The sequence below is a fragment of the Malaclemys terrapin genome, chromosome 6 (genome assembly GCF_027887155.1).
Source record: "Malaclemys terrapin pileata isolate rMalTer1 chromosome 6, rMalTer1.hap1, whole genome shotgun sequence".
NCBI classification, from domain to species: domain Eukaryota; kingdom Metazoa; phylum Chordata; order Testudines; family Emydidae; genus Malaclemys; species Malaclemys terrapin.
In genome coordinates, this window is record NC_071510.1 from 106623935 (window position 1) to 106651069 (window position 27135).

Consider the following 27135-nt stretch of genomic DNA (forward strand, 5'->3'; position numbering starts at 1 on the left):
GGGTACACCAGAAGCGAAAAGCCATCCACTCTGAGGTCCTGATCCTCCACAGTAGCTCCCACTGTGGATCTGCTCCGACTTCCTGGGTGTGCAGTCCACTAGAGCTATGGTTTCCACCCCAAGAGAGTTTCTGTCTGTGGGACTCCCCTTTGAGAAGCCGCCACAGGAAATTTAATGCTTTCCTCTGTATGCACCATAGGGAATGATGCATACATCTCTAGGCTCGCTCCTGCTCCTTTCCATTGGTGGAAAGCTCTCTGCAAGGCACAGAGGCTGGATGGACACATGGGCCCCTACCCCCTTTCACACATGGAGCCTGGGATCCATGCATGGAGGGATCCCTCTGCCTGCAGACTTAAGAAGAAGGTTTGTATTTTCAGCATAAGATAAGGGTATTTTCTACCCACACACTGAATATTCTTTAAGGTTCATAACCTTCATAAGTGTGCTAGAATGGATTCTGCATTCCTATTGAAGGTGGTGCTGTTAATACATAGATCATATCAAAGATTGCAATGCATCTAAACAACATTCATGATGATTCAAATCATCCCCTACATGAAGAAAACCTGCATAATGGATGCAAAAGTCAGTGACAGCTTTCACGGAATTGTCCCACCAGGTGGAAAATGGATTCCCTCAGCCCTAGAATTGGCAAGGTGTTCAGCCATCCTAGCCCACAAATTCCCCCTATCCACTGAAGCTCTGTGTTTTTACATCCACCCCCTACAGCAACACATTTCTGCTCTAGTCACATTCCTATAGCCTCCACCACTGGTGTCAGGAGATACGTGTAGGAGTGCAGCAACTGCAGATCCTGGTATCCTCTGCTCAAGGAGGGGACAATACAATGCTTCCATAGGGCTTAGTTATTCTGTGGGGACAGAAATCAAGTTTAAGGCATTGCTAGAGACTTGCACTAAAACAGAGATAATGTACAGGAACTGATGAACCACTGATCTGTCAGGTTTCTGGAAGCTTCAGCAATCAATATCCTTCTCCAGCTCTCCATGAAGAATCCAGCTCAATCCCTGCTCGGATGTGCTCAAACATTTGAGCTGTTAACGGTGTGTCTGATTCAGAGTGAGCTTTGAAAGTGTTAATTATGTGGTCAGAAAGACTGGAGCACTGCTCACCAAGATGGCTGAGAGCTGGCTACATTTTAGTTGCTTTTTTCTGAAAACCAGGTAGGAAAAGAATATTGTTAAGCCCCAACTCATCAGTCTGGCAGCTCCAAGGCACATGTGTCTTGGTTACTGTAATAATATTTTGCTTTTTCATGGGGCACACTTAACATATTCAATCCATAATTTGAAACACCTGTGAATCCCAATTTAGTACCTGATCTTATCCAGGAGAGAAGCTGCAGTTCCTCGTTCCAGATGAATACTATAATAAAGAGGGCAAGTTGTAACTTCATTGAACATCAGGACAAAGGATATGTTCATATGTTTTTCCCAGTTCCCAAAGAGTGTCCTGTAACCCTTTATCAGCTACAGACATTGGTAGATTAATGTCCAAAGGGAAAATTCTACTCTATTACTTGAATGTAAACCTGGAAAAACTGCATTTATTCTAGTGACATTACCCCAGGTTTACACTGATATAAGTAAAAGCAACATGTAGCCTAAAGACTTAATTTTTAGAGTCTACTGGGCCAAATCTGGCCCTGAAATACACCCTTTGTAGCCCCACTGAAGTCAAGACATGGCAGGATTTGACCCAGGGAGGTACAATTTGGGGATTTTTCTCCTTTACTCAAAGTGAGCAAGTACCAGAGAGTGAACAATGCTATTTTTATGGGAGGGCACATAGTACTACAAGTTTTTTTTCTTACTGACCAAATCTTTAGTCTTCAGAGAAATTGCTGTGATCAGATTCCTGAAGAGGGACTGCCTGCATACTGTTTGTGACCACCACTGTTCCAGGACTAATCTGAATAGTGTAAAATAAACAAGTTGCACTAAGAATATACCCAGACTCTGCACCATTGATTTCTCCTCCAATAGGAAGCAGACCTGCAAGGCCTGACATTCCCTCTTACTCAGTTGAGGGACAATTTCATATTACTGTAGTACTGTGATGGGGAGACTCTCCTCATGAGCACTTCTTGACAATTGGGTGTGAACTCACACACTCTCACTCATTCATTCTCCCTCCCTCCCGTGGGCTGTTGACATCATCAGGCGGGTCTTCAGTGGCTCAGCTCTCTGGCCGTTTCACATAGTCTAAACATATGAAGGAACCCCTTCCGGGGTAAAAGATCCAAAAGGGCCTGTCCCTGTGCCCTTGTTACAATCTTTAGCCCCGTCTCTGGGCTCAGCCCTCAGCCCCTCCTAGGCTAGCTTTAAGTCAGTGTCTGCCTTGGTATAGAGCAGTGCCTCCTGGGCTTTCCCCCGGAGACCCTAAATCCTACCTTTCACTTGGGCCTCTAAATAAGCCTTATCCTCTTTTCAGGGCTTATATCACCCTGCCAGTGAGAGGACCCAGGCCTGCCCACTATTCTGAGTGCCAACCCAGGGACCCTATAAATAGCAGCAACACGCTGCTTCCTGTAGTAGTTGCTGCTGCTGCTATTCCCTGGGCCACTTTCTACATAGCTCCTTCCTCTTCACCGTTACCTGAGGGTTCTCTGTCTGTTCCCTGCTTGAGCAGGGTCTCTTCCAGGCCTCTTTACCTGTGAAGTTTGGTAGCCTTTCAGTCCTTCTTCCCCCTTCTGGTCCCAGCCAGCAACTGATGTACTCAGCCTCTGCAGCTCCTTTAATCTGAGCCTGCTGTGCTCCAATTGGCTGCTTCTCTGCAGACTTTCTAGGCAGGCCTGGAGGACCCACCTTCATTGCTCCTTTTGCTGGGGCAGGGTGTGGTAAGATTGCAAGGCCTCCAGCAGGGAGCCTAAAAGGGCTTGGTGTACCCCATCACAAGCACCTGGAGTCCTCAACCAAGATTGGGGCTCCATTGCACTAGGTTCTGTACAGCCACATAGTGAATCCCAGATTTAAGTAGTGTACGCTGTAAAAATAAATATTAATTTATGAAAGGAAATTTGAGATCATTGGCATTTTACTAAAACCTGGTGGCATGAGTCACATGACTGTAATGTTAAATAGAGTGCATCCAGTGATTTTAAATAAGATAGAAGAGCAGTGGCGATGGCATTCTACATTAAAGCAAGTAAGGGTACCTTTAGAGTTACTGACAGTTCAGGGGGACTGGACCTGGAATGTTTATGGATCAATGTCCTAAGTGATAAATCATAAGAAGGTGTACTGCTGGGGATCTTCTATAGACCCCCAAATGAGACAAGGGAACAGGGTTAGCAAGCTGCTCATCTATACGTATAGAAAGAAAAAAAAATGCATTAACAGGGGTTTTCAATCTGGGATACACATGCTGGAGGTTCCATATTGCTACTAGATCATCATCTTTGGAGTTTCTAAAATTATAGGTAACTTTCTAAAACAAGAAGTGGTGTAATCGTTTTATATTAGACCTCTGCTGGAAAAGGTGAATTGATCACTGAATTATAAATTGATGGTTGCCTAAATGCAAGATTACAATATAATCTCCTTTGCTATGTACAAACAAAATATAATTCTGACTAGTAATAATATTATATTATACACACACAGCACTTTATAAAGGGCCTATGTGCAAACTATTATAAGCATAATTGAGTGGGAGGAAGTATTTAAACAAAAATGTGAATAATTGGAAATTGTTTAAGGATGCTTAAACACAATTCCACAGTTACAGAAGGCAGTTTTGGTTAAAAGTCATCCTGATTAGGAGGGGAAGGAAAGGCTGTATCAACACACTCGGAAATATGGGGAAGCGGATAGCAATGAGTACAAACTGGTAGGAAATACAGACATATAATAAGGAAAGTTAAAAGATGTTAATAAAAAAATTGATGGCCCATTGAATTAAGGACAATAAGGAGGAATTCTGTAAACATATCAAGAATATATGAAATACTAGAAATTATATAGGTCCCATACTAGACAAGGATGGTAAAGTTATCAAGTATGATATTTGACAGCTAAGCTGCAGAAAAAGCAGAAGTATTCAATAAATATTTCTGTATTGTACTTAGAAAGAAGCAGGATGTTGCATTCATATCTTACAGTGAAAATGAAATTGGTTCTGTTCTATCAGTAATGAGGGAGGATCTGAAACAGCAACTATTAAAAGTTAAACATTTTGAAACTTGCATCCAAGAGTATTACAAAAATAGACTGAGGAACTCTTTGAATCATTAAGGTTGATTTTTAACAAATCTTGGCACACTTGGAAAGTTTCAGAGAGCTGGAGAAAAGCTAATGTTGTGCCAATATTTAAATAGGGTAAATGGGATGATGTGGGAAAACAGGCCAGTTAGCCTGACAGATTCCAGGTACAAATCACGGAAAGGCAGATATGGGATGCAGTTAGTAAGTAATTAAGAGATGGTGGCATAGTTAATGCCAACCAACATGGTTTTATGGAATATAAATCTTGGCAAACAACCAAGTGATTGATTTTTTTTTATGAGATGATAAATTTGATTGAAAAAAATCTGGCATTTGACATGATCCCACATAGCATTCTGATTTTTAAAAAGTAGCACTATACAAAACTCAATGCAGCCCACATTAAGTGTATTAAAAACTGGTTAACTCAGATTGCACAAATTAATTGTATCTGGGGAATAGTCATCCAGTAGGGGTGTTTCTACAGGGGTCCAGCAGGAACCTGTTCTTGGCCCAATGCTACTCAATATCTTTATCAATGATCTGGAAGAAAATATAAGTCAGTTTCTTTTGCAAATTTTATCAGTAAATTTTGGAATAGTTAAACTTGGACCCATGGGGATGGGTCAGTTATACAAATAGAATTGGATTACTTGGAAGTGTGGGCAGTCACTTTAACAGAACCAAATACAAGGTCATACATGTAAGAACAAAGAATGCAGGTCACACTTAATCTTGGGACTGTATCCTGGAATGTAGTGACACTGAAAAAGGGTATAATAGATGGACAACTGAATGTGAGCTCCCAGCACAATGTGGTAGCTAAGAGGGCAAACAATCTTCATATGTTTAAATTTAACCTCTGTATACAACATTAGTGAGACCATTACTGGCCTACTGTGTTCAGTTCTGGTTTCAACTCTTCAAAAAGGAAATTGAGAAATCGGAAAGTGTTCAGAAAAGACTACAAGAAAAATTCAAAGTCTGGAAAACAAACCTTGTAGTAAGAGATTAATGAAGCTCAATCTATTTAGTTATCCATGAGAAGATTAACAGTAAGTCTGGTCCAAAAAACTTTCATCAAAATGTTTTTCACTTTGGCCAGGGACTCATGTGGGAGACTGTAGTGTGTAATGGGTGTAGTATAAGTAGGGACCCCGGCCTATATTTAATGGGAACTCAAGGCACCTGAACTAAACTCCTGTGAGAAAGCACAGCATCATTTCCAAATCAAAGTTTGTTTTGGAATTTCCACTGAAAAAATCCAAAGCTTCTGTGAAAGAAAAACATTTTTTTTTTTTACCAGCTCTAGTTAAGAGGTAACGTGATTGCAGTCTAGAAATACCTGGCGAGTGGGGGGAGAAAAGAGATTTCTGATAGCAGATGGCTCTTTAACCTTGCAGAAAGAGGCATAACAAAATCCAAAAATAAAGGATTTCTCCCTTTTGTGGCCTACTTGTAAAAACGACAGCAAATATCACCAAGTTCACTTTGTGGACCGCTCAAAGAGAAATTGCAGAAATGTTAGTGCAACTGCTGCCCTACTTATACCCCACGCACTCCCACAGAATTTGTTTTTATTACAGATTTTACAAACATACCCTTGAAAATCCCTTTAAAGAAAACTTAGAGGACTTGGAAAGTCAAACATAGCCTAAGAGGTGCAATAAAGAGGGTGACTATGCTCTATGAATTATTTCAGGAACATCCTATACCCTGCATTATACAGGAGGTCAGATTAGATGAGCACAGTGATCCTTTCTGGTCTTAGAATCTAGGAATCCCTCTGTATAGGCAGCTACTTCCTCTGCACCTCATCCAGGTCTGCCCCCAGTGTGTAGTTCCTCTTCTGTGTTCTCCAGCATGCACCTTTCCTCAGCCAGCTGAAAACAGAATACCTATGGCTGCCAGGCAGTTAATCAGTTGCTCTAATTTCTATGCAGAGTCATTGTTTCTATCACCTCTCTAATGCTGTCCCGCCCACTCCTTCTTTCAGGAATCTTCCCCACTCTTGGTTATTGGGAGAAAAATTCAGAAGTGAAGGATTTAAAATTACGTATTCATAATATGTGAGCAGGTACTCATGTGGCAATCCTTTCTGTAGAGACTAAAGGTGTGGTAGGTGCTTTTCAGACCTTCAAGACAGACTAAAATAGAATTTTGTTTTCTTCGGAGCCTTTGCTCTTCAAGATCCACAACAATTTAGCTCATTTATATGATTAAGCCCACATAGGGCAAATGCACCTCACAATAAGCAAATGTAATATAATTAGTGTTAAATAGGCTACATTGCTGTATATAAAAAGTTATCCAGTATGTTAATCAAAGGATTTGAAGGGTTACTGAAGTCAAGTCATTGATACCAGTCCACCAAAGTTTAAACAAAAAAATAATGCTAGGTTTGTACTCTGGTGAGCTCCCTTACCAGGCAGGATGAATTGAGGTCACACCCAAGCCCCTCTTGGGTCCTTCCCAGAAGGCATAATTTACTAATTCCAGCACAAAACAAAGCTATGCCCCAGAACAAAACAGGCTTCAGGGGCCTTTCTTTTGTACTCCCCCCGAGCCACACCCTTTCCTATAAAACTCTGCTGAATCATTGTCAAGATCACAGTGGCACACAGACAAAATGCAAAACAGAAGAGGTGGTGCAGAGCTAAAGTCTGCTCTCAGTATACAGATGTAAGTCCAAAGTTACATTGATTTACATCCAGGGTAACAGAGCAGAATTTGGTTCAATGTAAGTATTTTATTAAGAACAGATCCTTTGGGGAAAAAATAGTCTTGGCAGCAGTAGCACCATCTGCTAGCAGCTTTGGAAAATGTATTAAATTGAGATGAAAGGGGTCTTACAGCTAACAAGAGTTGGAAAAGAATCCTGGTGTACCACAGACTTTGTATGGGACCTTAAATAAGTCACTTAGGCCCACATCCTCAAAGGTATTTAGGTGTTTCTCTGAACCTAAAATACAGGTAAGACTTCCTTACCTCCAGGGGGTGCTGTGAGGCCTTGCACATTAATACAGCAAACAGAAATTCTTGGGTAGCAGGTGAAGAAGAAATGCAGGGCAGGAGAGTATCCAGTTTGAACCAGCATATGCATGTCCCTGTAAGTGCTGGTCAGAGGTGTTAAACCTGAGTGAATTTGCCTACTTACCACCCACTGTTCTTAGTTCCTGGAGCTATGGTAACCTTCTCCATGGAATTACATACAATCCCTGGCCCACAGTGATACATAAACTTAACACAGTAAGACTGCATTTAATTCAGTAAGGTTTCCTCCAAGGAACTGCAGGAACTTGCCATACCTGTCACAGTTGCTAACAGAGCAAATGCAATTACAGTAAATATCTAGCAATGTGTTTTAATTAAAAGTCCGATAAATAAAAAAATTGTCACAATATATTTTAAAGATACAAACTATAAATGTAAATGATTAATACATTTATTAAGTGTTTTTATAAATGCCTTAAACTATAATGAGTCTAAGAGCCCAATAGGCTGCTTATATCTAGATTATGTAATACTGATGTGCATTAGATTGCTGTAAGTACAACTCCTCCTTCCAACATGTATTAATCATTTATTAACCCTTTTTAAACTATTATAAATGTACCCTTATCACTGACTGTAACACGTTTGGCACCAATTTATTGGTGTTATCAGTTTTATGGTGTTTCCCTTAGTGTATTTGTAGGTGTGGCAAAAAAAAATTTTTTTTTAAGTTTTGATGGATACTATCAATGCTTATTTAAGCATTTTTTCAATTCTTATAAATTTACATTTTCACTATTGTGGGAATGAGTTTGACACTAATTTAATGACAGTAGACACAGATTAAAAAAAGTTATAAAGCTTTGTAACTGTTCAATTGCAAGTTGTCAACATCGCATGCCAAAATATACAAAGTAAATATCCTTAAATCAAGCTCTAATAAGTTCTCAAGCACCATTTTTCTTACTTGACCTATGTGTAAATTGTAATGATCATCGGTGGAAATATTTTTCATCAGTTTGTGTATATGTGGTGAAATCGAACGCTAATCCTTCCATGCCTATGTATATGGGATCTGCCACCTACGCTCACGGCTCAGAGTGAGGTAAAGATGAGAACAAACGGACGCATCAGTTCTACCAGTGTGAGGCTAGAACAAACAAAGTAACATGAGTTGCCCCTTCCAAATGTTCCATACTCTCACTTGCTATCTGAGACTGTTATGTGCAATATTGCAGTGATTTTCTATGATGAGTTTAAACTGCGGGTTCTTCATGCTGGGATTTGGAATGCCAGTGGCATTTTCATTGCTTACATTTAAAAAAAAACAAAAGCAAAAACAAAAAACAAAACCACAACACTAAAGCCACAGAATTATGATTTCCTGCTACATACTCTTGCTTACCACTTCTAAATCTCTTCTCCATGAGAAAAGAACATGAGTGCATGCTTTTCACATATCTTTTAAAACTAATGGATTTTCAGATTAACAATAAAATGGAAGAGAACATGTATTTTAAAAAAATATATATGAAAAGGCTCATTAGTGAACCTTCAGAGGGAGATAACAGGAAGGTTTTCCTATGTAGGAAATAGCTAAAAGGGATCCAGGAAAAATTATCTGCTGAGAGTATACTCACATGATTTTCAAGAGGAAGGAAAAACACGGTTTGATTAAGGTCACAATTCAAGAAATAGAGCAGCTGATATCTGTACTTAGAGATTCTCTATTTCACACACAGTTTCAGCTAGTGACCCACAAAAAAAAAAGTTGCATTGAGCTCTTGAGGTAAGCGTAATTATGTATAACTGCATGTGTGTGTCACAAGGATATGAAAAGCCACACTTAAATGTCAAGTCAGATTGTTCCTTGAGGCAGTGAACTGTTAGCTATGCAACACTGGGTGTCATAAGGTAGGGATTCAAGTTTAACATTAGCCATTGTATTCATTAATGAATTAACACACACAAGGAGTAACATTATTGGAATTAGATTGTGAAAGAGCTAGGAAATTCACCTTGAGGGCACAGCTGGGCCATACGTCTCCCCATATAATGGCACAATGGGTAACATAAGGGAAATAGTTCTAATCTCGCAAGTCACAGTTATACTTTGGAACTTAAAGAATTGTTATATTTAAAAATAGCTGCAAACTGTTTGAGGAACTTGCCTGGAAACATTTTGGTTTATATTTTACATTGTGTCTCATGTATGGATTTTAGACAGTTAATATGTATTCCCTTGATGGAAGCAAAGCTTCATTCAGTTGTATATAATTCTTCTTAGACAATATAATTCTTCTGCATATATTAGTTTGTAAGTTCATCAAGGGTGCTCTGGTGACATCATGGACTGCTTGAGAGATTTAGTAACACCACCAGAACGTAAAGTAGAATTAGCACTTTACGCCGTATATGGAGTTTTGGTGGATGCTGCACTGTTTGGTAAATAAGGACTAAATGTTTTTATTGGTAAGACACCAATTAAACATTGAGCTAGATCCTCAGCTAGTGTAAATAAGTATAGCTTCCCTGAAGTAACCAGCTTAGATTTATACTGGCCCAGTATATCTAGATCAATTTTAGGACTCTGCAAGAATGACAAAAGTATAGGAGAACTAGAGATGGGACCCTCAACCTTGTTCTGGGCTGACAATGTTGATTAAAAAAAAATAAACTGCTATCTTTAAAAGTGTGCTCCTCACTTCATCCCAAAGCCAACTGAGGTGTTAATACTGTTCCTAAGCCACAGGCCCAACTTGCTGCCTTTGATTCCTGCTCTTCTTGCAACATTGTGCAGTAACGAAAACAATATTCAGTGGAAAGGGTGGCATGTGGGACAAAGTCAGTGTAGTAATGTGGTCCATAGGGCATTGTAGGAACATCCTTGGCACTTCAAATATCTGTAACCTCATGACATTCTTTACATTTCCATTCTTGATTATCTGTCTCATTGTTAAGTGTCTCTTCCTCTGGATTCTCACTTTGTAAGAATCATTTATGACATAAGGAAGGTAGCAGCATCCATAGCATATATTTTCCAATCCTGCTTCAATTTCATTTGAAGAGAGAGTGGGAACCAATAAAGTGATTGAAGGAGAAAAGTGATATGATTGTAGCAATGAAGTCAGGGTCTGGAGGGACCAGAGAAGAGAAGCCAGAGAGAAGTTTTGATGCAAGAAATGACCAAAGCCTACACAAGGGTTTTAGTACAGGGACTAGGGGAGAAAGTGCAGTTTTTGTTTTAAGCAGCAGTAAGCAACAGTTCTTATCAAGGGACTCAATATGTGGGTAGAAGAAGAGAGAAAAGTCAAAGATGGCACAGGTTGCAAGCCTGGGAGACAAGGAGGGCAGATGAGTTGTCAAAAAAGGATGGTGGAGGAGGAGATAGAGATAAAGATAAGTCATTCCCTTTTAGGAGGTTGGGTTTGAGAAAGCAGAAGGGCAATGAATATAGGGTGTTAGAGAAGAAGATGGAAATGCAAGATTTAAGAGAAGCCAGGTCTTCAGCTGATGCAAGTTCATATCACTCTATTGCCTTTGATTGCACTAGCCAAGTTTATACAACTGAAGATCCAGCCACTGGATGGGAGAGAGGTAGGGAATCAACACAGAGATGAAGGAGTGGGATCTAGATCTCAGCCCTAACTTCATAACTCAGCATCTCTGAATAGTGAGCTGAATCCCTTACTCATGCTTGTATATGATCTCAGCTTTGTAACTGTCCCACAGTTGCTTAAGAATAGGAAAAAGGGAGAGTGTTATTAGGCCAACGTTTTTAATAATAAAATTGAGAGGCTTGACACGTCAAACAAGGAAGGGAGGAGTGCATGTAGAAAAAGAAAAAGAAAAAAAAACCTAGCATCCTAGAAAAATTTCCAGAATCATTCATTTTATAAATGTCAACTTCTGGCACCATGTCTATGCATCAGTGCAGAATGTTTAATACACACCATCTGAATACACTTTGATAACTTCCGATCTCACAGAGCACTGAAACATATAATATGACAGTTGAATCAAACGAGACTGAACTACATCACTACTTGCTGTATTGTTCTACTTTATTTTGTTTTCTGCGGGTACATTTGGCAGCTTTGACTGTTCTTGGGGGAAAGTTTCCAGAAGTCATTCTCTCTCTGCAAGCCTAGTGTTTATACTCATCCTAGAAACTGATATTGGATATCAAGTATTGTGAAAGTCAACAGGTGCATTGTCTCTTAAATGGAAGAGTCAGCAAACAGGACAGGAGTACTTGTGGCACCTTAGAGACTAACAAATTTATTAGAGCATAAGCTTTCTGAAACCTGTCAAACAGGACAGATACACAGACAATTTTCTTCTTTATTTTTTGTCTTATTTTGAATGTAGACTCCAATCTTTGTTCTACAACGTGTGGAAATTTGGGTTCTTGGTAACAGCTCAGCAACGTACGCCAGATGAACATTGTAGCAACATACAACATAAGTTCATTGAGCTTGGAAAACAATGATCCCACCATTGAGCTGTAGCTTGAAGCTCTGATTCACTTTTTACTCAGTCCTTATTCAGGCAAACTCCCATTGACTGGAACTGGAGTTTGAATGAGTAAGGACCTCAGAATAGGAGCAAGTTCTCTCCCAACACTCATTCTAGTTGTTCAACAGAAGGAAAGGACGGAATCTTCTTTCCTTCCCATGGAGTGGCAGCAGAGCAACTTTGCATTAAGTATCATCACTGAGGTATTATTATTTAGATTGCAACATTATCCGCAGTGTGCTAGGCACATATCATGTACAGAAGACAAAAGCCGTGGCCCCAAGAAGCATCTCGACCATTTTATGTGGAGTCCTGTTAAGGCTTGTCACCTTTCCTAAAAAAATAAAATAAATGATCTTGTGCTTAACTTGATACCATGTTCCTTGATTCAGTTTAGCAGAAGGCTATAAAAGTCCAGCCATCTTATTTACTCAACCAGAAAGCACCGCCATTTTGGATTCCTAGAGGTAACTGGTGCCTTCAGGAGTCACATAAGAGCAACAGACAACATTTATTGGTGAATGACATAATTCCACAGAAGGACAGCTTCCTTGAAGTAGTATTACAGGAAAAGCCACAAATGTTTGCATCATCACTAATGTCCACCTGTTGATAGGTAAGGGGAATACCCCTCATTATTATTTATATTACAGTAGCACTTAGGAGCTCTAATTGTGGAGTACTAGGTACTGTACAACCAGAACAAAAAACACTATCCCTGCCTCAAAGAGCTGACTTAATGGGTATATCCTCTTTTGACCACTCCGATGTTTAAATATATGCTTGACTTAAGGAGCAGAACAAGGACATCACCAATTGGATTTGAAAATGTAAACATACTGATAGAACTTTGCTCTATTCATGAGTAATTGTAAAAGATCCAAGTGTATTTTTCTTCACAACCTAGGAACCTGTTCTACTGTTGCTATACTATTACTTTAGAACAAAGAAAGCTGATGACATAGACATATCCTTTTCCCAAGCACACGGATTGTGTGTGATTTAACCTTTAACTCCCGCTTGTTGATGTAGGTGAGATGTCAAATATTTCTAGTGAGCTTTTGGCAAGGGTTTGAATATGTTTTCATCACTCTTCCACTAAGCAATGGAGTTTGTAATCAGAAAAGTAACAGCAGCGCTGCTTCCCTCCCCCCACCATCCTGGCCACTTCCTTCAGGCTTAGACAGGAAAGCCAGGACAATGAAGAGGGATTAGCCATGTACCCACAGTAAATCTGTAGTTACTTGAAATGTCACTTCCTGTTTTTGAAAGTAGACATTGGAATATTCTCCTGCGCTGCATTACAAAGCCAAGAGGCCCAGTGCACAAGAGCAACGCAGAACCCCTGTTGCTGAGCCAAACATTCTGAAGCTTCCAGTGGTGAGAAACAAACCATACTCTGCATGTGTACATTGTAAAGTTCATTTGAAATTAAAGATTTGGGGACTGAAGCGTATGGGCACATTTTCATTTAAATCTAAGGCCCCTTTACTACTTTGGCAATGGCCACATTTTTGACTAGTGATGTACGGTAAGTTACGGCACCAAAAGAATGAGCTCCCACTGTTGTGACATTGTAAACTAAATTTCCATTCTGTTTTAACAATATGCAAAAGAGCTTTTCTGTATAATATCTCAAGTGTTGTTCAACTCAGCGTAATCAGGGATTCCACCTTAATTGTCTCCCAAACGTGCCAAGATCAAACGTGCTTAGAAAAAAAATTCTTCCTTTGTCAACTAACTACAACCTCAACCTGGGAATCTGAGAATCAAGCTGGGTTCTTCACTTCTCACAAATCATCATCAGTAAGCAAGAGTCCATAGGGAAATCATACCTTTAGTAGTACGTATGAATGTCACTGTCTTACTAAAAGGCAGCTGTGGAACCCAACTACCTTCAATGACTTTGCAAAGATGTAATGGCTTGGCACTTCAGATGGAACTTAGGAAACAATTCTTTAGATGATAAACAAGAATAAACAGAACACAGCTCATTCTGTTTTAGCTGTGGCCATGTCTACACTACCACTTCCATTGGCAAAACTTATGTCGCCGAGGGACGTAAAAAAATCAACCAAACAAAAAAAAACCCCACACCCCTCAGTGACATACGTTTTTGCCGGCATAAGTGGTAGTGTGCACAGCGCTATGTCGACGGGAGATACTCTCTCCCATCAGCATAGATGGCTGCACAAGTGATCTTACAGTGGCACAGTTGCATCAGTACAGCTATTGCTCTGTAAGTCTCTAGTGTAGACATAGCCAGTGTTGACTCTGCAGGACTAACAGGAATAAAATCCAGTAAGGCTTTTTATCACTAAAAAGTGATGGGGGGGGGAGGGATAGCTCAGTGGTTTGAGCATTGGCCTGCTAAACCCAGGTTATGAGTTCAATCCTTGAGGGGGCCACCTAGGGATCTGGGGCAAAATCAGTACTTGGTCCTGCTAGTGAAGGCAGGGGGCTGGACTTGATGACCTTTCAAGGTCCCTTCCAGTTCTAGGAGATGGGATATCTCCATTAATTTTTTTTTTTAAGGGGCAGATATGACTGAGTAAAGGCAAAGAACAGATCTGCTGACTAAGAATTATTACCTAGACTATTTTCAGAGAACTGCATTTTAAGTCAATACCTTAAAATTTGAGGGACGCATTTAGGAACATTTTCTGAATTTCATATCCACAGGAAACATGTAACATTCACCAGTCACCACAGTCACTCCTAAGGAGGACTTCTGATTGTCTTGATCATTTAAAAATAATCCCCAAATCTGTCCCTTGTTAACTTAACCTAAATGGCTATTAAAAAGGAAAAAAATACACATAGTTGATTGTTTTATGGGAATATTTTCCATTCTCATCAAAATTTGCCAGTACATCAAAATCAAAACATTCTGTGGAAAAAGTTTAATTTTGACTAAATTCTGACTGATTCCAGGCAGGGTTGAAAAATCTCTCTCAATTTAGATACAATCTAAATCTAAAATAGGGTGACAGGATAGAAAGTGTGAAAAATTGGGATGGGGTAGAGGGTAATAGGCACCTATATAAGAAAAAGCCCCACATATTGGGACTGTCCCTATAAAATCGGGGACATCTGGTCACTACAATTAATTACCTGTGTGACTTCCTGCCACAACTGGTGGGCTGATGAGGATCCAAGAACATGGAAGCTTTGGGAACCCCAGGTCCCAGGTTCATGGCTCCTTGACAGCCTGGGCTGCCAGGGTTTCCAGGGTCTGCAGCTCCAGGACAGCTCTCCAGGCAGACTGCCTCAGAATCAGGGACTCCAGGGTTTACATCATCTGTGGATTTGGGGCATCCCTCTAGCCAGACTACTCCAGAGCTGGAGCTCCATTCTCTTTTATGAAGGATTTCAAAATTTTTGGTTTTGTTCCAAATATTAAAGTCCTCTGCAAAACAGATTTTCCTTTCTCTGCTCAGCTCTAGACAGATACACCTCTGTTAACCAAAACTATCTCTACAGCTACTATTAAACTAACCTAAATATATAATGAATTCAGAAATACATGGTGGACTGACTATTTTGAATGTACGTACAATCACCACTCCACTTCTCACAGTTACATTTTCACCTGCTCACACGTGGCCAGGGTCTTACTTGCATTGAATGTTAACTTACTTCACCAGTAACCCCACTGAAATTAATAGTACTAACTAGTTGAGTAAGGGGTCTTTTCAGTTGACTTGATTTTATACTCGCCATGCCGGGGAGCAAAGACACATCTTTCCTTCTCAGCCCTGCTCATATTGTGACTACACAATATGGAGAGCAGGGGCTATTTCAGTAGAAATTCCTGAATGTTCAACACTTTTGAAAACCAAGCCAGGGACTTAGGAACATAAATCAGGAACTAGAGGTCACACTCTAAGCTCCTATTTTTGAAAATCTTGGTCTAAAAGTTTTGACTGAACCCTTATCCCTATATGCTTTACACTGAACTGCAGCGCTGCACGCAATCAGACTACACAGGTAAAAGGAGAAACTTAGGCCAAAATTTTAAAAAGTGAGCATGTAACTGGGCAGGTCACCTCTTTGTGATCAGGGTAGCGCTACAGCATCCTGCCTTAGTTTCCCCTGTCATACAGAAGCCCCATCCAGAGCACCCTTCTGCTGCAGGCCTTGGCATAACATGCCTGTTTCAAGCAACAGAGAGTTCTGTGGCACCTTTAAGACTAACAGATGTATTGGAGCATAAGCTTTCGTGGTGAATGCCCACTTCGTCAGATGCACCCACCAAAGCTTATGCTCCAATACATCTGTTAGTCTTAAAGGTGCCACAGGACTCTCTGTTGCTTTTTACAGATCCAGACTAACACGGCTACCCCTCTGATACTTGATGCCTGTTTCAGTTTCCCCTCTCAGGCAACCCAATAACTTCACTTCAAACTTTCTTGTCTCTATACTTCTCCTGCTTGGGGCTGGAGCATTACAACAATGCAGTCCATAACAAAAGTCCCAAACATGTAGTCTATTTCTCACCACAGTACAAGCAGTTATTAAAGTTCAAGACATCTCACTCCTTGGTGCCCCATATACCATACAGCAGTGCCTTCAACCCAGACTCTCTGCCAGTCCTCTTCTGTCTTTGTACAGGACAGCCATCCCAGCCCTTCCAAGTGGAGTGCAACCCCACTCTTCCCAGCAGGAACCCCCATAGCCTGTCTTCTGGGAGCCTCCTTCACTCCTGCCAACCATCTCTCGGTTCCCTGGCTCCAGCTCCATAGCCCTGCGGATGTCAGCGGGTAAACTCCGCTTCTGCTCCCAGACTTCAGCCATTGGATCCAGCTTATCGCTGGCAGACAACTCCTGCTGCCATCACCTTCGGTCCTGGCTCTCTGGTTTGGGTATACCTGCCAGCAATCCCCTCTCGCTGCTCTCCTACCTTCAGCCTTCTCCCAGGAAACACTTTCTGCTTCCTTCCAGGGCTCCTCCTCCTCCTTTCTGCCAGCTCTCACCTCTACCCTTCCTGACTAGAGGAATTTACTCAAACACCCTTTCACCAGCTTTGGCAGTAATTCTTTATAGCCCTCAGGTGCTGCCCCACAGTCTTAATTAGCCAAATAGGAGTACCTGGTCTGGCACCAGGCACTGGACCTGCTCCATTTACTTGGGCAAGCCAGCCTTTGACACCCCATTCAAGGGGTGCACAAACCCAGCTATCCATTCACAGCCCTTCACCAGTTCTGGGTTACTAAATTAACAAACGTTCAAAATAAAGTTCTGAAGTCCCTCCATTTACCTCCTTTCAGGTCACTCCCGGGCCTTTCCGGCCTGTAGTCTCACTCCCCAAGTTCAAGGTTTCTCTGCTGGAGCCTACTTTCCCCCAGCAGCCTCCATTCTCCCTGAGAACTTGCCCACTGCAGCTTCCTGCTGATCCCTACTGAGGTGTAGCTATCTAATAACTAGGGTTGGCTGGCCCCAGGCCCCTTGCCCTTAAAGGGGCAAGTCATCCTGTTACAGGATGCTTCAATATTTGAATGTCTGGCCTGAGACACACTGGGGGAGGGATAGCTCAGTGGTTTGAGCATTGGCCTGCTAAACCCAGGGTTATGAGTTCAATCCTTGAGGAGGCTATTTAGGGATCTGGAGCAAAAATCTGTCTGGGGATTAGCCCTGCTTTAAGCAGCGGGTTGGACTAGATGACCTCCTGAGGTCCCTTCCAACCCTGATTAAAAAAAATCATAGGTGACAAAAATCTGTAGCTCCCATTGACCTCAAATAGCATTCTATGCTCAGCAATGCTGAAATCAGGCCCATTGTATTCCAAATTAAGCCACCAATAAATGAGGAATCCAAAGTAGGTATTACTGTTAAATGGGTGGACACAGTACATTTAGAACTGGTGATTTCTCCAATTAGGATAAACTAGAAAAAATGCATAGGGTCTTTAGGTAAGCACTGCACTTTAAGTTGAATCCTTAAAGTTCTTGTGGAGATATTTAGGAATATTTTCTGAACTTCGTACCCACAGGAGCCATGTAGGATTCGCCATTTGCCCCTAAGGAGAATGTATGCATAAATACTTGGAGTTCTGTGGAATTAGTGCTGATTTACATTGGCATGAGAGTAGAATCAGGCTTATTGGATTCAATAGCCTACAAAGCCCAGATTCACAAAAGTATTTAGGCTCCTAATTTTGACTAAAAGCAGTGGAAGTTAGGAGACTAAATACTTTTGTGGATGGGGCCCAAACTCTTGTTGCCACCCATGTGGAGTAATAGGCTCAAATTTACACACTGGGCTGAACAAAGGAATACTAGTTGGCTCAACACTGACTTGATATTGGCTCAGTATTTTTACTATTATTCTAACTGCGCTTCTTTGTTTTTCTAGGTGCATTTTTTTTTTTTTGATGCTTTGATGGGGAAAAAAGCACATGAAAAAAATGAAGGGGGGATTAACTTTGAAATCTCCCATGCAGCAGTCAAGGTCATTGCCAACATGACACAGAAATACATGGCCTAAGCAGGTCAAAGGGAACCTTTTGGGCAGTGTAATATGTTTCTAATAGTACTAAATCTGAACCAGGACTGGTTGGATTTTTTTTTAAATATAGGCAAAAAATAATCAGAATTTTTCCTGAAAAATTGTCATTTTTTTACCAGATATGAGAGTAGTCAATAAAAAAAAAAAACCTTGACAAATGGTAAACATTTACAGTGACTTTGCTGGTTTTTGACTGGCTTTAACCTGAACATACTTTGGTCTTTTGTGGCATCTGAAGCAAAACCCCGTAAAAGTAAAGTTTCAGGTTCCCCTTTCTCACCCTGAATTCTTCAGGACAGAACCGATTTGTATTATATCTGGATATGTCTACACTGCAGTCATGTGTAGGCATCATGTGTCGGCTTGATAGAGCTAGCTCACTAAAAAGCCAGCATGGCATGGCCAGTGGACATCTGAGTACAATCCCACTCAGGACCCTGGGTCTGTACTCAGGCAGCTAGTCCATGGCACAGTCTTGGCCACTGCGGCTACACTGCTATTTTCAGGAACGAACTTGATCATAATTAGCTCGGGTTTGCCTACACATCATGCAATCATACCTCCCAGTTGAAGTGTAGCCGTATCCGTAGATCTAAGATCTATTGGGACCTCTTGCACTGGACTGTGACAATGAAATCAACTGACTAGCTAACTCAAATTAAAGAACATAATCAGATATGCACCAAGTAGAAAGGATGGAGGCTTTGGGTCATTGACTGGAATTTATTGGAATGAAGACCTTTGAAAGGATTTTTATTTCTTATTCATAATGTCATGCCTAGGTTGCATAGATCTATTAAGCTAGACCACAAACATTTTTCACTTGGGAGGCAAAAAAATCTGATTTATGTTTGGTTCAACATTAATTTTTAGGCATTTGACCAAACCTGAATCCAAACTTTAGAGCATTCCCCTAAGTCTAAAAATATGTTCATTATCGGGTATTGTTGACTCTTCAGAATGAAGTTATTCTGGACACTAAGTGATTCAAGGGGTTGGTCACCATTTTAAAATATGAGAATTAGCACTTGTAAATAAAATTTTACTGCAGTATTCCTACAGTTAGAATGTTCAGTACCACAAATACGGCAGTAAATATTATGTTTTTCATGTCAGCTTCAGCAAATGGACATAGAAGCTTTCACTTCTAGGCCACTGCTGTGTATTTTGTTCAGGTCAGTAATGGCTATCATTATTGTCTGATGTCAATTCAATGGCTTATTAACTGGCCTCAGTCTGACCTCAGTTCAGGAATGCACATAAGCACTCAACTTTAGCCGCATGCTTAAGTTGCATGGAAGTCAAAGGGACTTACATGTGCTAAAGTTAACCATGTGCTTAAGTGCTTTCTTAAATGGTGGCCTCATTTCCTAGTGAAGTGGTGTCCACACTGTGCAAACCAGAACTAAAAGTGACATTTAGTTGGCAGTCTCCATAAAGATGCCAAGCATTGAACAGGCATTGCCAGGGTCTAGAGATTACAGGCACAGGAAAGGATGTAAATGAAGCACCTACCACACCTTTGCTGTTTCCCCACTGCTACTCTCTCCGTTTTCCCTATTAGTAATTGAAAAGAACCTTGCTGTGCTGGAAAGTTATCCTAGTAGTAGCAGCGGTGCAGAATTCCAAATGAGTGCCAGAAGAGCTTATTTTTTTCTTTGGTATCAACATCTTGTTTTTGAACCACTTTAAATTGCAGGAGATTGCTCCTGGCATTTCAGAATTTTCTAGGGAGGATCCCTGGGCTCCTCAGGAATACAAAGAAGTGAGTACTGGAGAAAAATAGATGGGTTACATAAGTTACTAAAGGTCACCATTACCGAGCTTCTCTTTCTCCACTTACCCAAATCATCTTGATGGCAACACTTGAGTTGATGTGTAAAACATTTTGTCCATACAGGGAAATTACAGCCACGACATTTTTAATTAATAAAACTATGCATCCATAATGCCAGATGAAAGTTAGAGTGTAAATCCCACTCACAGTGGCACAAAACCATGGAGGTCTTACAGTAGCTAAATAATCAACACTCATGAGAGAGAGTGACTCAAGAAAACAAATATTAGAATCTACAACATCTCTATCCATAGTCCCTATTAGAATCATCATGTATAAAGGTTCAAGTGCTTTGAGACATCTCAAAGATGTGTCGAGTGGTTTATAACAGAGCTATTTCAGCACTATGGCAAAAACCCCAATAAAACTGCTGGTCTTTGGGGGTATATTTTATCATTTTTGCATTATCCTTTAAAAAATTAAGGCTATTAAGAACACATACACATGCATCCGAAGAAGTGGGCAGTAGCCCATGAAAGCTCTAATAAATTTGTTAGTCTCTAAGGTGCCACAAGTACTCCTGTTCTTTTTACAAATGACATGGCTATTTCTGGTTTTAAATTTACAAAATCAAATCAATTCTGAATGGATGCACTAGAAGTCCTTAATTCACTAAGTAATTTAATTATTTCCTGTGAGGAAGCAGGCAAAAATGCCAAAACAAAGGCATGACCATGGTCTGCACATAAGATAAAAGTCCAAAACCTACTGGCCAGATGTAGGCCAATGTAAATCATCATTGAAGCCAATGGAGCTAAGCTGATTTCCCCCAATTGAGAACGTTTATAGTGAGGCTAGCACTAAAAGCAAGTAACTCAGCACATACCTAGGCAATGTGAAAGTGATTCATTGCCATTATGTGAAGCCTAGTAACATAAATGTTCTTTTTGTTTAAATCCTAATGTGGGTGTGATCTAAAGTGATTAGGTGAAATGCAGCTCTAGTTTAACTCATGTTAATGGAGTTATATGAGGGTTAGACATTCCATGTTATTTCAGACATGCTGTTCTTTCCTTGCCATAAAAATATACAAATTCTTTACCCTGTGAATTTATGACACAGGTGTACTTCTGTAACATGTATTGAGTTCCCTAAGTAGGCACTTGCAGCGACACCCTGTCAGGAATACAGTGGCTTTGTCTTAGATCAGTTCTTTCTGTAAGGCACAGATTATCTCACTTGTTTTCATGTCAGCAAACGTTTGTTAGGCATAAAAGTTCAGATTCCGCTCTCACTTACCGCATGTGTAAAGTCCAAGTGAAATGAATGGTGTTTCCTTGGTTTTAAACCAGTGTGAAAGCAGACTCAGATCAATATGGAGAGGTAACCACCTTTAAAAGGAAAATGACATTTAAAAATAAAGTTTCTATTTATTGTCCATTTTATTTCTTTAGGTTTGGCATTGCTAATATTCTTCAGGAAACTCAGTGATGTCATTTCCTTTCAACGGCCTCGTTACATAAATGCTGGAAAACAGCCATTTCAAACAGCCTTCAAACAGATGGCCATGTGTATAAATGCCAGAAAGTGAGAGCAGCCACTTGCAGTAAAAAAATGTTACTCCACACATGGTACAGGGTTTATTTTATAACATCTCTCATGGACTTACGTGGCTCATTCTTCCAGACACGAATCCCTTTAGAATACCAAAATATAACAATTACAATTATGTAAATAAGAGAACTTGAGCATAACAAAGCTTAGTGACTCAATGGCTATTAATCACAACAGAGAATTGAACAGTGTTTCATTTGTTTTGTTACTCCAGGACTGAATTTTAAATACTGAACCAGTGACACTTAAGAAGACCTGATTCAAATTGCTTCATGAAATTAATAAAGGAACTTTAGTGAGACTTTAAATTGCGGTGTGTTAGTTGAATCCCTCAAACACAAACCTTGTAGCAAAGGGGCGTGGTCTCCCTCAGAAATTGACAGCGAGGGAGAGCCAGATGCCCCCTGGTAGGCAGAAGCTGGAAGGTCTAGGCTGCCACACCAGAGTGGTAGGGCGGGACAGGAACAGGAAGTATAAGAGGTGGGCCCTGAAACTTAGCTGAGGAGCAGCTGCTGAGGAAGGCAGATGCTTCCAGCCCACTGCTGGAGCCGGAACCTGCAAAAGACTTCGACTGTCCTGAGGAGACTGCCCAGGTACAAGGACTGCCTGACACACCAGACACTGAGGAGTTGCTGGAACTGCTGCTTGCAGTGTACCCTGGGGAGATGGAGGATGACCCTTGGATGCAGGTACACCCAAGGGGGAGTAGAGGAAGCAGCCCAGGGGAACTAGAGCCCTGTCTGGCTGTGGTGCTGCCAGAGACACGGTCAGCATGTTCTGGGTGAATTCCCTGCTGACACAGTAACAGACCACTCTGCTGCTGTTAGGGCCCTGGGCTGGGACATGGTGCAGTTGGGTAGCCCTGCATCCATCCCCTCTGCCACTCCACCCCTGGGGTGGCAATACTCTCCCTCCTTAGGCCAGGAGGCCTGCGCTTCTCGGACACCCCCTGCTGGTGCCTTCCCTGGACTGCTTGCTGGGAGTTACAGGGCAGTCACCTTGAGCTCAATGTTCCACTGTGCATGGAGAGGAGGAGAAAAAGAGAAGCACAAGGAGGAGCATGGTCCTTAAGCCACAGAAAAGGGGAGCAGAGACAACACTGCATGATTCACCCTTCCCTAGGTTCATTCATGTCACCACTGCAGAGTTTGGGGCTATATAGGTTTGGAGGTGCATATTAGATCACAGAGGGATGGTGCCCCTAGCTCTGTTTGCCAGAAGCTGGGAATGGGCAATAGGGGATGGATCACTTGATGGTTATCTGTTCTGTTCATTCCTTCTGGGCACCTGGCATTGGCCACTGTCAGAAAACAGGATACTGGGCTAGATGAACCTTTGGTCTGAGCAAGTATGGCCATTCTTATGTTCTTATATGACATGCTGCCCTCCAAATCCAGTGAAAATACAGCCAGCAAAGCTGTTCGGTCTTAATGCTGCTTATCTTCCACATATTACCCCACACACTCTCAAGTAGAAGAAGCAGGCACATGTAGGGAGCCAATGGCATCACAACCCTTTAGTGTGCTGTGCTACCAGGGAACCATCGAAGAGAAAAGGGGCACAAGGAGCAGCATGAAGAGAAAGGTCCAACTTGCGGAATCAATGGGGTCAAACCTAGAGTTCATGGATCACACCACTTACCAGTGCCAAAGCCCTTCAGCTTAATAAACACAAATATGGGATTGAGCTGCATGTGGGACTTTCAAAAGGGTTCAATTGGCCTAACTCTGTTATTGAAGTCAATGATAAAAGCCTCATTGACTTCAAAGGGAACAGTAATAGGCCAAAGATGAGCACTTTTGTAAGTCCCATATTTAGAATTTTGTGACTAATTTTTCAGTTAATTGAGTTATACGAAAATACTATTGTTCCTCATTGAACACCAGACTCCTTGGGCCATGCAGGTCAGCTTCATGGTGAGAAATCAATGATATGGAGTCTGGGTATATCTTAAGCTTTACTTAGTTTATTTACACATCTATACTAATCCTGAAACTGAGGCAGTCACAAACAACACAGGAATTTCCTCTTCCAGAAACCCTGGCACACACACAAATGCCCAGTTCCCAGGAAGTTATTCTGTCCTGAGAATTGTCTCCAAATACAAAGAATAGGGCTCAAACTTTCTGCAATCTGTTACAGCTTCTGTCAAAGGACCACCACCTAACAAAACTAGCACCAATACAGCATTTCTTCAAAGACTAAAAACTTGCTCACACATTAGTAAAAAGAAGTTGTAGGATTACAAGTAACAGTACCACTTGGTAACTCCTGCCATAACAATACTTACTCCATGAACTCACTGGAACAATCAGCAGTGTATGTTAATTATGCATAAAAAATTAACAGTAAATTTTTAAGTCTTTTCATCATCAGGACCTTAAGTCTGCAATCACATTGCAATAGAGTTACTCCTGATTTACACCCATGGACATGAGAACAGAATAAAGCCTGTAATCTTAGTTGTAGATATTTTTAAGTAACTGATATTTGACCAGTTTTATCTGTAAATTTTTTTTAAAAAAGTTAATACTCTTTCCAGAAATAATATGCTCTTCTGTCTTGTTGGTGTAAACATTAATCTCCCCCTTCCCCCCCCCCCTTTTATTAAAAACATCTGGTGAATGTGCCCGAACAAGGGGCAAAAAGCAGCCATTTTATCCTCTTGTGCTGGCTATCCATATCGCAGGTAGCAACATGAAATGGAGAACAGTCTCCATGGGCTCACTACTGTGTGGTCAGTGGGAAGGCAGGAGTTGAGAGTAGGTCGAGCCAGGTACAGGGCTGGCAGCGGTTACTTCCCTGCAACCCTTACCCTTACCCCAAAGCATGACTCAAAATCACATTCTGGCTCCTTGTCTTCTCCTGGGGCACCATAACTTTGCTGTCCTTCCTCAGGACTTCTGACAAAGCCACAGTTTAGCCAAAACTAAATAATTTTTGCAGTTTCCCATTCAAATTTCACACTTCACTTGTTATTTAGGTGTGCAAAAGAAGGATACCTTTGTTGTGCTATATGAAGTAGGACTCAATTGGAAGAAGGTACAAGCAGGTGCTGGATAACTGCAGCTCAGTTGTTTCTCTTTTCTGTGGCAACTGTCTTTTTCATCTCCAAGGAGACTAATTGATCCTCACTGTCGATGCACCAGAGATACAGAAACACACTGCACTGAAACTGTGAGTTGTAGCTCCTAGATACAACTTGAACATATGCCACTAAAGAGTGCAGGATCAATATACTTAACCAGGGGAATGCTGCAGCAAAGGGCCAAATGTTCCAGCCATTGTTAGGGTTGAAATGCTACTTTTTTAATCCTACTGTGTGTTCCATATGTCAGTTTTTCTGACTGCGTTTTCAAAGACAAGCATCCACTCATGTGATGTTTCTCGCAAGTATTTTGTATGTGTTTGTTCGCAAAAGGACAGTTTTAGAGACTCTGTTACCTTAAGGTAGGATTGTGTCCTTGAATGTTTTTGTGCTTATTTTGGGCTCTGCTGCCTGAACTCCACCAAATAGACTAATAAGTTCCATATGCCCATTTTTTTTTTTTTTTTTAAGAACACATTTTCAAAGCAGCAAATGTTTTGACGGATTGGCTCACAGAGAGCCTGAATACTGTTATACACATCGTTTAGCATTTCACAAGGCCCCCACTGTTAAATTCTGGGAATGTGGCCAGACTGACCTACCTAATACTTCACTAACTAGCTTAAAAAAAAAAAGGAGAAAATTCTTAACCATTGTGCTGCACTAAAGCATATTTGGAATTTGAACATTGGTGTCTGAGGTTTGTGGGAATTGGACTGGCACCTAACTGGACTGAAGGAAAGAAAGCTTTGTGTAAAAACCAGAAACATCTTTTTAAAGCAGCTCAAACACTTCATCTACAGCTTTAATTTAGGCCCCCGTCTGACAGGATGCTAAACACCACCTGAGAATTAAGCCCCTTACCCAACTGAGTTCAAAAGGAGTTAAGTGTGCCCAGCACTAGCCAAAGAGGCAATCAGCAACTTAGGCAGTTAATTCTGAGCACAATGCAATATTTAAGATGTATGCAATAAAAACAATGTGCCTGTAATGTAGCTATATATGTTCTGTGCACCAGAGATCGAAAAGAAAATGCCCTGTGTATTTTTGGTTAAAAAAATTGTCAGATATTTTTAAAAGACATTATCACCCGCCTTGTTTTTCCATCCAATTTCTTTTCTTCAGTTACACGCATGTTGTAGTCCCAGGTCAGGTATTCTGGAGAGCAGGTATAATTCTATTTTTCCTTTACAAGTCAAAGACAAGCAGAGATTGAACCAGCCAAGAGACCTGAATGAACTGAGAAAGGTGTGGTCAGTGAAACAATGTGGAGGTAACTTGTGCCCTCATACTGTTCATCTCTATTTAAGTCAAATCTTGCCCACAGCATTTTTAACTAGGAAAAGAAAGAAGAGTATTATACTGTACTGGTATTTTATTTATTGCTAATAAAAAGCTAACCTATTCATACCATATGCTACTTAAAAGGGCATCCCAGATACACATGGACCACACTAAGGAATTGCTTTTCAAAACAAAGGGAAGTACATTCACGCCAAGAGTGGCAGATAAAGTAAATGTACGGCTTTCACCCATGCAGTTATTCTAATAGAATGGCAATATTAATTTTACTGCTACAGTAACTGAAGGACAAAAGTATCCTCCTTACCTGCCTATTCTTTTAACCCCACTTTGTACTCAGACGTGCAACGATAAGAGCCGTTCAGAACGTCCTTTGACATACAGACAACTGCTTTGGGCAGAAGACCAAACTAATGTAACCCGCATCTAAAGTATGGAGAAGACTCAGGGAACTTTCCTTTCTCTGGGTTTATGAACATAGACAAGGCACGGACAACCCTCACTTTTCAACCCACCACCCACGGTTTTAGCTGAGCTTTCATTTTAAAGCTGGGTGGGTGGTTAAAACCCTGTACACCACTTTTCAAAAATGATAGGCGGGATGTTTTACTGTGATCTGGCCAGTGCAAAGGAGCCAGAAAGGACCAGAGCTCCCTAGTTGGAAATTCCCTCACCAGGGGAATAGTCATAGGAAGCAGAGACTTGGCATAGCCATCTTCTACACTACCCCATTAAATCCCATCGAGGGGGCTAGACCACACCATGGCTAAAACTCACCCGGTTTCTGTAATTCCTGGCTGGTGGATGGCCTCTCCAGGTCCATAGCCAGCCCAGTCAGCAGAGATTAGAGCAGCTTCCCAAGCTGTTCTGATCTAAGATGACTCTGGATTTGAAACAGCTCCAGAATCAGAAAGCTGCAAGTGGGTCTCCTCAGTGTCCTCCACGGAGCGATACCCAGCAGAAGCTGAGAATCTGGGCCTTTCTTAAAATGCTTGAAGAGGAGGAAAGGAGGATGGTTTGATTTTATTTTTTAACTGAGTACATACAAGATTGAAAAAATACATAATGAAGGAAACATTTTAAAGCTAGCACAGGATATTTATGGA

General features: G+C 41.0%; 1 long non-coding RNA gene across 1 annotated transcript; it reads right to left on the minus strand.

The window, feature by feature from the left end:
* Positions 1–12031: 12031 nt before the first annotated feature.
* Positions 12032–24713, minus strand: LOC128839729 (uncharacterized). Its single transcript, XR_008445513.1, has 3 exons — positions 24642–24713; positions 21325–21416; positions 12032–12075 (listed from the first exon to the last, which is right to left on the minus strand). It is a non-coding gene; the product is annotated as an uncharacterized LOC128839729 (long non-coding RNA).
* Positions 24714–27135: the final 2422 nt, after the last annotated feature.